Below are 10,425 nucleotides of genomic sequence, written 5' to 3'. Positions count from 1 at the left end.
CTCCAGCATAAACTGTCATTGGTGTTTTTTATTTTAGCCATTCTGACAGGAGTAAGATGGTATCTCAGAATTCTTTTGATTTGCATCAGGAACTACAGATGTAAATGTACTATTTTTAAAAGGTAAATAAATCTCAAAAATTGTACAAATATCAGTATGCATATAAATTTTGATAAACTGCATTTTCTCTGTTTCATCTTTGTTTTTAATTTATTTACTTTTTGAGAGTTTCATACATGTATATGTAATGTATCTTAGCACATCTACTGGCTACTCCCTTCATCCTTCTAATCTTCCCAGAACACTCTAACTAGCTTCCTCCTTGATTCCTATCCTCTTTTATAATAATAATAATTATTATCCCCTTGGATTCACTTAGTGATCATCATATGTACATGGGTGTAGGGACATCCAGTGATAAATAGGCAACATATCAGCAGTTGCATCTCCAAAGAAAAGTGACTCTCTGGAGGTTATTTTTTCCAACACCAGTTCTTTCATACAAACTAAATCAATTATGACAAGTGTCATAATTCAGACAAGTGTCAGAGTTTATTCCCAACAGATTGCCCTCACATCAGATCTCATCTGTGTGTTCTGATGACAATGGGGTATATTGTAACAATGGACTGAAGATTGGAGGGTCCTTATGCCCACATTTCAGATTCAGTAATTTACTAGAATTATTTACATAACTCAGAAAATTACTATTTTATTGGCTTATTATGAAGCTAATACAAAGAATTATATAGAATTGGAATAAGGCACAGGTGTTTAGTGGTGCATCCCTTCTGTAGTCATTGTACCTACCCCTCATATTGCTGTGATCACTAATCCCTAAGCCTTGTGACAGGCCTTTAAAAAATTCTCTTACATGTGTGTGTGGTGTGGTGTAGTGTGGATGCACGTGTAGGTGTGTGTGTGTGTGTGTGTGTGTGTGTGTGTGTGTGTGTGTGTGTGTGTGTATGTCTAGGCTTGAATTTGATGTTGGATTTCTTCCTTGAATGTTCTTCACTTTATTTATTGAGGCAGACTCTCCATTTGAATCCAGAGCTCTTTGGCTGTCCTACCCCGCCATACTTAGCTCTGTCTTTTTAGTGCTACTATTATATGTGGTTGCCATGTTAGCTTTTATATGGGTTCTGGGAATCCAAACTCTAGTCCTCATATTTTTGTGACAAATTCTTTATCTACACAGACATCTCTTTATCCCTGTTGCATGGTTTTAAAATAGGATTTCAATATATAAGTATGATAGAGAATATGTCCCAACAACTTCCCTCCCCATTCTGCTACCTTACACATACATCAAACCACTGATGTGAAGCTACATGGATATGAGACCTTTGGCGGATGTTTACTGTTAGGGTAGGTCATGAGAATGGCAGACTTCTTCATGAGTTTCATGCTTTTATAAGTGATATTCCTCTGGGCAGACACCCAGGAAAGGCTGTATGAGGGCATAATAGAAAATCATATGCAAGTCAGGAAGAGAAAGCTTACCACAAAATAAATTGTCTGAAACCTCATTTTTGGATATCTCAACCTCATGTTTGTGAGAGATAAATTTATGCTGTTTAAAACAGCTGTCAGTCATATGTGTCGAAGTCAATGCAGACTAAGACATTATATGTATTTAATTAAATTATTCACCATTTAATTGAACTCCATTTCTGTCTCTAAAAGCTCTCATTCAATCAGGTGGGGAGTTCTGCTGTGATAAGACAGAACCTTGAAGCTATTTAGGCTCTTTTAACAGGAGTCATTTCACTGACATAAATGCAAGTTTGGCCAAAGTTTCTTGTAATGAATAACAAAAGACAATCTTGTCATTCAGTAAATTCCCAGAGTTTCAGAAGCTATGTGCCAAAACTGTAGTCAAATACAAAATATGTTTTTCACTATACCACTATACCACAAGGAGTACTAGCAACCCAGTGTGTAGAATCTTGAATCCAAATGTCCAATCAAGTCAGGTACTACTATCAAAAGCCTATGTGTCCGGGGCTGTATCCCTAGCCTGTGGCAGTATTGGGAGTGAGGGGCGACCTTTCAGAGGCTCAAACCTTGTAAAAGGTCTTCAGTCCTTCATCATATACTCCTTTTCACAATGAATGACTTTACCACAGACCCAAAGCAACAGGGCCAAGTGACTGTGGACTGAAACCTCAGAACTATAGCAAATAACAAATAATTCTTGATAAATTATCTCAGGAATTTGTTACATTGGAAGAAAGCTGACAAGCAGAGATACTTACCAATGCTTGAAAAAGTTATGCATGTCTGTTCACACACACATATGTATGTATAAATGTATATATTCTGATAAGTGTATATATTCTAGAGAATCTTCAGTGTTCCTGGATACATTTGTGCTATGTTAGCTCTGCAGAGGACTTTTAATTAGCTAGATGCCTCCAGGTATAGCTTGTTCTGCTCATATTTATAATTGCATTTGTTGCTAGTTCTGGAAATCAAGCACATTGCTGTCAGCTGTTGCATGATCCAGAACAGTGCAGTTTTTCTCAGTTATTTTAATTTTTTAACAATCTATTCTTGCTTTGAGGATCAGGGGAGCCATCATCATGCAGATAAATGCCTTCAAAAGTTTCTACAGTTTTCCTGTATCACACTACCACAAGTATTTCTCAGCAGAAGCTATGCCCATTTTTCCATGCCATAATTTTATTTCCATGTATGTCTGTGATATAGGCATAATGTAGTTTAAATTGTTCTACAGTGATTTAACACAACTGTTAACTGATCCTATACAGGAGGATGAGAATTCTTCTATCTTTGTGTTTCACCTGGCAAGGAAGTAATATTTGTGGTGTCAGAAACAGGCACAGGTAATCATCAAAGGCAAGAAAGGAGAGTGAATAAAAACAATATGAGAAGCAAAAGAGGGGAGAAGGTCCATCAGGAGAAGAGGGAAGCAGCCTTAGCAGCTTACAGTCAATGATGAAACCACATTCAAACATAGCTTTTAAAGTAATTTAAGATTTCAAAGTGCTCCTTTTGAAGGTAGCCTATATCAGGCCATTTGGACTAATGGGACAGAGAATCAAGGTGGAATGAGGAGGCTGGGTTTGAGTGATAGTTAGAATTGATTGCAAGGTGGAGTGCAGTGTATTTTGGCTGTCTTTAAGAGGGACAAGTTTCTTCTTTGCTCTTTTTTAAAATTTTAATTATTTTTTTGCTTCGCTCTATATGATCTTTTTTCTTTAAATTATAAACAAGCTTGTTTTACATGTCAATCCCAGTTCCCTCTCCCTCCCCTCCTCCCCTGTCCCCCATTGATCCCCTACCCCATTCCTTTTCTGCTCCCCATGGAGGGTGAGGCCCTCTGTAGGGATCTTCAAAGTCTGTCACATCATTTGGAGCAGGGCCTAGGCCCTCCCCCATGTGTCTACGCTGAAATAGTGGCCCTCTATGTGGAATGGGATCTGAAAGTTCATTCGTATATAGGGATAAATACTAATCCACTACCAGAAGCCCCATAGATTTCCAAGGAATAATCACTGACACCCACATTCAGGGGGTCTGGATCAGTCCTAAGCTTGTTTCACAGCTATCAGTCTGGGGTCCATGAGCTCCCCCTTTTTCAGGTCAGCTGTTTCTGAGGGTTTCTCTAGCCTGGTCTTGACCCCTTTGCTCATCACTCTTTCCTCTCTGCAACTGGATTCCAGGAGTTTGGCTCAGTGTTTATCCATGGGTGTCTGCTTCTGCTTTCATCCGCTACTGGATGAAGGCTTTAGTTAGAAGAGATAGAGTAGGAAATTTGATTTTATGATCTCAGTAGGAAGGACATTGTTCTCTGTAGCCCAGACCGTGAAAGAAGGCAGCATATCTGATTAAATGTTTTGAACAAATGTGATAGAAATGAAAGCAAACTACTGAGCAATCCATGGGAAAAAATGTGGGATTGAATAAAGGTTCAGTTACTAAGGTCCATGACCAGAGCCACTGTTACTTACTCCCTGAGGTGGACTTTTTTCATCTTCTGTTGAGGGCTACCCTGCAAAAGTTTGTGCTGTATTGCTGGAGTCAAATGCTGAAGCATTTCCATTTTACTTGTGGCACAGAGGTGGCTCCTTGATGACAACTCCTTGTGGAAAATTAACAGTAATGATACTAATTATTTTCTCTGGGTTTTTTTTTTGTTCCTCTAGCCTGCTAGGGATTTGTTTTCTTCTTTTGTCTGATTTCCTACATCCCCAGAGCAAAAATTTCTCCACAAAAGAAAACCAAATCTAATGAACCAAAAAGTACTCTTTTAAATGCAGGTGTTTCAAGTGGAAGTAGGTATAAAGAGGAAATCAGGCTGTAGTCATGTCTTGGGACGTACAAGATGCAATGTGTGATGTCATTGTTATGTCATCCATGGCATGCTTGTATCCTAGGGTATGGCTGCTTGAAATGGTAGGCAAAACCTCCCCATCCCCACTCCACAAACAAAAAAGAAGTGGTTTTGAAGAATAAAAAATGTTAGGGTACTTGTGTATTTTTCATTAAAATAGCAAAGTTCTTGAGTCTGGGTAACTTAAAAGAAAGACGTGTACTCAGCTAATAGTTCTAGAGATTCCAAAACACCACCTTTCTCCTTGTAGCTCTGCTGAGTGTGAACTCATGTGAGACCACTAGATCACATGAAAAGGTAGGAGGCCAGTGATACTGAAGGGACCAATAATGACCTCATTGAAGGAAATCAGTATGGTGATTTCTCAGAAAATTATGATCAACCTAATTCAAGACCCTGCTATACCACATTTGGTCATATACCCAAAGGAGGCACATTCACACCACAAGGATATTTGTTCAACTGTGTTCATAGCAACATTATTTGTAATAGCCAGATCTTGGAATCAACCTGTATGGCCCTCACCTGAAGAATGGATAAAGAAAATGTGGTATATTTACACAATGGAGTGCTACTCAGTGGTACGAAACTATGGTATCCTAAAATTTGCCAGCAAATGAACAGAACTAGAAAGAAAACCATCCTTAGTGAGGTAACCCAAAAGCAGAAAGACAAATATGGTATGTACTCCTTCATAAGTGGATACCAGACTTAAAGTAAATGATACCCAGCCTACAATCCACAACCCTAGAGAAGCTAGAACCCTCTTTCAGAAACTGATAGAAGCAGATGCAGAAATCCATAACTAAACATTGGACCAAGCTCCTGTAGCACAATGGAAGTGAAGGACGAGTGATAGCATGAACAAAGAGTCTAAACCATTATGGGGAAACCCACAGAATCAGCTGACCTGAGCTACTGAGAGATCACTGACTCTTGTCTGACAAATAGGGAACCTGCATAAGACCAAACTAAACTCCCTTCATATAGGTGACAATGGTGCCATTGGGCAAATATTTGAGGCCACTGGCAGTGGGTCCTAGATCTAACTCTAATTCACAAACTGACTTATTGGACATTATTCTATATGGACAGATACCTTGCTCAACCTAGACACAGGGATGTGGGAAGTGGGGAGGTGGGGAGGTGCCTTGGTCCAGCCTCAATGAGGTGATAGTTCAGACTTCTTAGGGGAGGCCTTATCCTCTTTGAGGAGCAGATGGGAGGTGTGTGTGTGGGAAGTGGGGAGAACAGGAGGAGAGAAGGGAGGGGCAACTGTGATTGGAATGTAAAAATAACAAAAAAGCAAAAAAGTTCTTCTTAACCTCATTCAAGCTTGAACACATGAAATATTGTGAACACAGCATATCCAAACAACAGCAGCCAGCTTTCTTTTCTGATCAACAAATTCAACTGAACCAATACAAAAGAATTTGGAAAGTGGAAAAAGGGAGATTGATTCCTGAGTAATGAGTCAGTGGGTAGATGAGAGCTTTCAACATGTTAGATACACATCTGTACACAGGAGCTGTGTAAAGGGGAGTTGACAGGCCTTAGCATATAGGTAGGGACAGTAATTTTGTAAAATAAAATGGTACAGGACAGCAACAAACCAAAAGCCAATTTATTTGGGAACCCACTGTGTTCTCAATTAACTGTAGTGTTCTACAACAACGTTATCTCCAACAATCATCAAGCAACTCCCTACACTTTCCTTTTATTTCAAAAATACTTTTATTAGACAGGGTAGCACTATGTAGCCCTTGCAATGCTGGAATTTAAAATATGGACCAGGATGACTTTTAACTCACAGAAATCCTCCTGCCACTGGTTCTTGAGATTTGGGATTAAAGGTACTATGTTAGATAATTTTGTCAACTTGACAAAAGCTAATGCAATATGAATGGAGAGAACCCCAATTAAGAAAATGCCTCCATGAGATTGGGTTGTAGGCAAGCCTGTAAGGCATTTTCTTAGTTAATGTTTGGTGGGTGAGGGCCTGATCCATCATCAGTGGGGCCTCCACTGGGCTGGTGGTCCTGGGTTCCATAAGAAAGCAAGCTGAGCAAGCCATAAGAACAAGCCAATAAGCAGAACTTTCAATGGCCTCTGCATCAACTCCTGCCTCCAGGTTCCTGGCCTGTTTCAGTTCCAGCCCTGATTCCCTTTGATGATGGACAGTGCTATGGAAGTGTGAGCCAAACAAAGTGCATTATTCTCCACTTACTTTGTGGTCATGATATTTCATCACAACAGTAGAAACCCTAAGAAAGGTATGTACCACCACATCCAGCCCACATACACTTTTCTATCAAAATCTTATTTCATGTTGTTGAGAACCCATTAAGAATTACATAAACTTCTTTTACTGTGTTGTTATTCCCAGTAGGTTTGTGTTGGGTGAAACAGGCATTATTCACCTTTGTTGTCACTAAATTTGTCATAGTGCTTGCATATGGTAGGTTCTTATAAATTTTTATTGAATGGAATTCAAAATCCATATCCAAAGGAATCCACAGAATACTAAAAATTTTCTGGCTACTCCAGAAGTGCCTGGTATTAAACAAACTGTGTATCTGAAGTGGCATTAATTTTTTAAAAATCAAACTTAGATGTTACCATGAATTGCCTATGAACATAACTAGCTGTAATTTCTACTACTATTTATGCACAAATGTATATAAATACTTCTCTTTGTAGACAAAAGGACTGACAAATCTTTTAAACTATCACTCATGATCTCTGGCTTTTCCTTGCTTTCTATTTTTCTACTTTGTGCTCTCTTTATAGCTGTTCTGTCATAATGTGTTCCTTCTGTTCTGCTAGCTATTGTCTGTATGCTCTATATTCATACTACCTCCCCGCTTACCCCTGCTTCATCCTTCTCCATTCTGCTCAGTGCCTCAGGACATTGAACTTTCCAGAGAACATCCAGAGAGCTCTACTCATTGGGCTTGTTGGGAGTCACCAGCAGGAGCCATATGAGGAAGGAAAATGTGGAGAGTGAATGTCATTAGTTCCTTGATCCTTTTCAAGCTTCTACTGGGTAGTCCTTCTAGTGTTTCAAACTGTAGTGGGTGCAGAATTATTATTTGTCCCATCAATGCTCTTGTGCAGTGGTCTCTGACCAAGACTGCCTGGTGTGAAACTTATCACCTATTATTGATTTTTAAAAACACTCTTGCAACGCTGAGTATTCTGCCAATATCCAGTCATAACCCTGATAAGTATAACCATTTCCCAATTCTTTCTGCCCTTGTCCAAACTTTATACAGACCTCCCCCATTTTGGACCCTGATATTCCGTACTAAAAAAAGCCAGTTTGTCTTTTTATATTTATTTATTTTACATACCAAGAGCAGTTTCTTCTCCCCCATCTCTTCCAGTCCCCCCCCCCCCCAACCTCTTTTCTACCCTGGCTATTCACTCCTAAGAAAGGGTAAACCTCCCATGGGGATTCAGCAAAGCCTGATGTATCAAGTTGAGGCTGGACCAAGCTCCTCCCTAATGTATCAAGTTTGAGCAAGGCATCCACCACAGGGAATGGGTTCCAAAATGCAAGCCTATGCACCAGGAAAAGATCCTGGTCTCACTGCGAGGTGCCCCAAAACAGACCAAACAACTGTCACCCACATGCAGAGGTCCTATGTCAGTGCCACACAGGCTCCCTGCCTGTTAGTCTAGGCCCTGTGAGCTCTTATGAGCTGAGGTCAGCTGTCTCAGTGGATTTTTCTGCCATAATCTTACCCCCTTCCCACCTTGCTCATATAATCACACCCCTTCTCTCCAGCTGGACTCCAGGAGTTCAGCCCAGTGTTTGGCTGTGGATCTCTGCATCTGCTTCCATCACTTATTATGAAAATTAGGATAGTCACCAATCTGATTAAAGAAAAAGGACAATTCAGGCACCCTCTCCACTATTACTACTAGTCTTTCTTTTTAACTAAGCTATAGCTGGTTTATAACACTGAAAACATCATAGACTTTGAAAGTCAAATGCAGGTTTCTCTTTCTCCTGGAGAAGGAGGTGGTGCTCTTTGTATCGTTCTGTAACTTCAAGAACTTCAGACTTTCAACATGTCCTTTCTGTAACCACATTGCCCTAGCACATTGTCCATCTCCTCCAGTCTTTTAGTATATACTGCCTTGTTATAACTCTAGTTAAATTTCTCAAGAATTCTGGCTTTGGGTCATGGTCTGTCCTTTCCCTCAGCTCATTATTCGCCACTTCTTTTAGGAATGAAGTAAATATTCTTCTCACCCTCTGTCACAGTTCCCATTTTATAAGGAAACTGCCATCTTTTTTATTGTTTCAAGTTGTGTCTTCTTTTCAATCTTTTATACCATAAAATCTTACATGTATCAATCATATCATTGAAAAATCTCTTTATAGGGTCATGTTTGATGTCTCAATTCTCTCTCTAATTTTTTCCAGTTTCCTACTACTTTCTGCTGCATTTAAGTGAACACTCAAAAATTTAAGCACTTTCTAGGCACTAAGTACTATTTTTAGAGACCCTATAGTCCAAAAACTCTTAGATCAGTGATTCTCAACTTTCCCAAAGCTGCCACCCTTTAATATAGTTCCTCGATATTATGGTGAACCCCAAGAATAAAATCAGTTTTGTTGCTACTTCCCAACTGTATTTTTTCTACTGTTATAAATCATAATGTAAATATATGTGTTTTCCAATGGTCTTAGAAAGGGTCTTTCAACCCCCAAAGGGGTCATGACCCACACATTGATAACAACTGTTTTTAGATGATGTTAATAATCTGTTACTATTCTCATCTTCTTTTTCTGATGCTAATGCTTTCTGGTCTTTGAATAATTTTGCATCTTTATCCGTTCTTCTTAAATTACCTTCTCAAAGTTTGCCCTTGCCTTCCTTATATCCATATTTGGATAATTATCTCTACTTATTTGTTTTCAATACCAACTCTCTAGCAATGATTCACAAATGTATTAACTAAGCTCTTATCTGTTGGTTATTTAATTTGGGGCAGGATGGTCAAATACATACGTAAGAAGTCAGAGTTTTTCTTATTTAATGTGTCTGCATTGTAAATTCAACTGTTTTGTTCTGAAAAAGAAATAAGATTGGTTTCGGGAAAGGTGGGAAATACTTAGCTCAGTATGGTGCTAACATGAATTTGGGAGTCAGAAAGGTAATATGCTCTTGGTCATTGTAGCTATTGCCTATAATCTCAGACTGAGGTTTACCATGTGTACAAAGCCAGTTTAGGCTAAAAAGTGACACCAATAAGGGGGAAAAAGCCAGGTATGTTGGCTATATATCTGTAATGCTAGCATTCAGAGGGAAGAGTCCAGAGGATTGTTGCAGGTTTGATGCCATTTTTCAATATAATTAGTTCATATAATAAGAGAGCTAAGATTATATAGTGAGACCCTGTCTTAACAAGCAAACAAACAAACATTAAAATAATACAAAGAAAACTGCCAACAAAATTTAGATTTATATTTTGCCTTCATTGTTCTCTTGCTACAGCTTGGGGTATAAATACATCTCCAGGTCTAGGGCCATGGTGAGGATTAAGTGAGATAGTATATGTAAAATGCTAAGCCTAGCGTATAGCAAGGACTGACTACATTTTAGTTACCTCAAACCCTTTGACCTATTTCTCTCTCAAGAAACAATGTCTTATTCCAAGGAGCCTGTGATAGAAGGCCATATGTATTAATGTATAAATCTCTCTCTTTTCTGAAACAAAAATGCAGAACCCAGTACTGGGTCTTCGTGGAGGGGATTCATTTATTTCTCATTAGGAATAGACTGATGAGAAATAGGTGGGTTAAAGATGAGTGAAAGGCTCAGTGAGGGAGTTTATCCTGTTTTCTGTACCCAGCTTTAGGAAAGCTGATTAAATAAAGTTGGAGGTGAGAAGAGTTGCCCTACTTAAGGTTCTCGTCAGCACTTCCTTTGTAGATTCAGGGCCCAGAAGTGGCTGTGTTGAAAATATTCTCTGAGGGCTTGAGCTTCATGTGGAAGATATTTATCTTGTCAAGTTTTAAAAGAGCAAAGCAGAGGGTATAAAATGTTGGA

Source organism: Cricetulus griseus, chromosome 2 (genome assembly GCF_003668045.3).
Source record: "Cricetulus griseus strain 17A/GY chromosome 2, alternate assembly CriGri-PICRH-1.0, whole genome shotgun sequence".
NCBI classification, from domain to species: domain Eukaryota; kingdom Metazoa; phylum Chordata; class Mammalia; order Rodentia; family Cricetidae; genus Cricetulus; species Cricetulus griseus.
Note: the sequence above shows the minus strand (reverse complement) of the source record.